General features: G+C 32.1%; 1 pseudogene; it reads right to left on the bottom strand.

The window, feature by feature from the left end:
* Positions 1-2635, bottom strand: part of LOC107751231 (zinc finger protein 362-like) — an 11774-nt pseudogene continuing 9139 nt past the window's right edge.

Genomic DNA, 2635 nt, shown 5'->3' with positions numbered 1-2635 from the left:
TCTTCATTTTCTTTTATGCAAAATATAGTAATCTGGACATTTCCTGACTGTTTTCACTCATCTAGAATGTCAAATGCATGCTGACATCTGTAACATATGAATTGTCGCAGGTTTACACTTTTTTAAGTGTAATTTTTAAAGGTTATACATGTCTATTCTGAAACATCAGAATCTTTTGCCATTTTCATATTCCATTTTTGGCACCAGACCTCAAAAATTTGTGAAGCACTAAGGGATCAATCTAGCAAAACATCTAAATGTGCTGATTTGTCTATAAAGTCAGATTTATAACAGTCCTCTTGAGAAGTTAACTTTAATGCTAAAGCTATTTTCATTTCGATGTCCGATTTCCCTACAAGCAAGGAAATGTTTTAATAAATGAAATGAAAACATTTTATGATTGACATTATCAAAACACAAGACCACTGGTCTCTAAACCAACTCTGAGTTGCCCAAAAGAAAGGGATTTTTCCCAGACAGCATAGAAAAATATGAGAGGAGGTACTGGACTTGGTCCAAGCTTAAAACATACAAAGTATGTCCTGTGATTTTATAATGCATAATACCTACAGTCCCAAACGCTTAGCTGCCAAGAGCAATGCCTTTATTGTCATAACAGACCAGAAACTTTTAAAGCCAAAACTGTGTGGCCTGAAAGTGCTGTGAAACCATCTTTGGATTTCCCGATTATTCCCTCTCAACTCAACGACGAGTTGGAGAAGAGGAATGTGTGTAATAGAAACTTCCCAAACCGCTGCTGTGTTTTGAGCCTCTATCCACACAAACTGATACATGTCGGAATGTTCTCAAAAACTAAAACAAACTAACAAACACACAAAAAAATAAATGTCAAACCACCGAGAATGGGCGATTTTGCTTGCTTATGCCAAGATTGGGAACTGACCGACCGACCGCGGACTGGTCCAGGACCAGGGTCTCAGATGAGGGAAATGCGAACGGGAATGCTGGCCGAGTCGATCCTTTGCGGCGAGTGTTGACTCACCAGATGTTCTACCACCATGTGCTTAGACATGTGTTTCATAAGGTAGGTTTCCTGGAAAGAGGCATTATACGACATATTAGATGTTCATGAATCAAGGAGAAGAAGAAAAAAAGATCGCATAGTGCTAGAAACTGTATGAACATGTGGACTAAATCATAAAACAATTGACTTCTTTTTTTTTAGGGCATGTAAGAAAATATCAAAATGTGATACTACTATGGACATTTAAAATAAACTATATAGAAATATTTAAATAAATAACTAAATATTTAAAATAAAAATGGTAAAACTAATGTCACTTATTTTATATATTTTGCCATTTTAATAATGGTTAAAATAGTGGAGCATGGAAGAAATGCCACATCCCAGTGGTTCTCAGGGCTATAGTTTACTAAAACTAAAAACAAAAAAACTATACAGACATTAAAAAACAAAACCTAATAAAAATGATAAAAACAGACAACCAAAAAAAAAAAAAAAAAAAAAAAAACAAAAAAAAAAAAAAAAAAAAAAAAAAAAAAGGAAAATATTAAAATATAAAAATTCAAACAAATAATTCAACTACTAATAAACAAATATAATAGCATTTCTATAATACAGTATCTCAGTTATACTAAAATAACACTGGTGGTGCGATTCTGAAAAAAAAAAACTATAAATAAATATATAAATAAACAACTAAAAATTTGAAATAAAAAAATAATTTAAATTGTATATTTTATTTTAAATTGCTTTTTTCATTAAAAAAAAGTATATAATAATAATAACGTGATATTAATATGAAATATGACAATACATATAAATCAGAATCAAGATTTTAAAATATAGATGAATTGCATTTCTTAGGTACTGTAACTGGTCACCATTTCTATTCTTACACCATTTTTTAAATTGTTCTTTTTGAAAAAATTAACTTTTCTAGGCAAAATTGTTTTTGCCTATAGGTTTATTTTTTTTATATATAATCTTACAGTGTGTCAATTTTTATATTTTTTTTCTCAGGGGCCATTTACACGACCCCCCCTTTAAAAAAAAAAGAAATTAAAAAAAAAGAAAAAAAAGGGAAAACTTCAACTTCAAAAACTTTTGAAAAGTGCAAGTTTTTGAAAATGATACCGTTATTGTCTCCGTGTAAACTACATAAACACAAATTTGTAATTAATACAGTGTTTTTAGTCGGATCCGTGTGAACGGGGATCATTTTGACAATGTTGTTGTCTGTACGTAAAAAATGCAAAAGAACAACTTTCCCATTTTAACCACATTTTAAGGTATTATGCATTACTGTAAGGCCATAAATACTGCATGCGTGTTAATTATAAAAGAATCAGCAAAACTCTGATCATAAATGTTTTGGATTTTTTTTAGAATACTGCATGTCACAATCTTCGTAAAAGTATTTCCTGTCAACTACACATTAACCGATTTAATCGCACATGGCTGTTGGTCTGAAAGTTTGAGGAAAACTACCACATCCCACTCCACTAAACACAAGACGGTGGAGGAGTCAGGATGATGAATGCTGTAGTACTTACTGAGGTGTAGGCTCGACCACACATGCTGCAGCAAAATGCCTTGGCGTTTTTGATTGCGTGAGCAGACAAGTGGATTTGGAGGGAGGCGGAGTCCGAG

Source organism: Sinocyclocheilus rhinocerous, unplaced genomic scaffold, assembly GCF_001515625.1.
Source record: "Sinocyclocheilus rhinocerous isolate Xijiao unplaced genomic scaffold, SAMN03320098_v1.1 scaffold362, whole genome shotgun sequence".
Lineage (NCBI taxonomy): Eukaryota > Metazoa > Chordata > Actinopteri > Cypriniformes > Cyprinidae > Sinocyclocheilus > Sinocyclocheilus rhinocerous.
The sequence above is the reverse complement of the archived record's forward strand: the minus strand, read 5'-3'. Positions and strand labels throughout refer to the sequence as shown.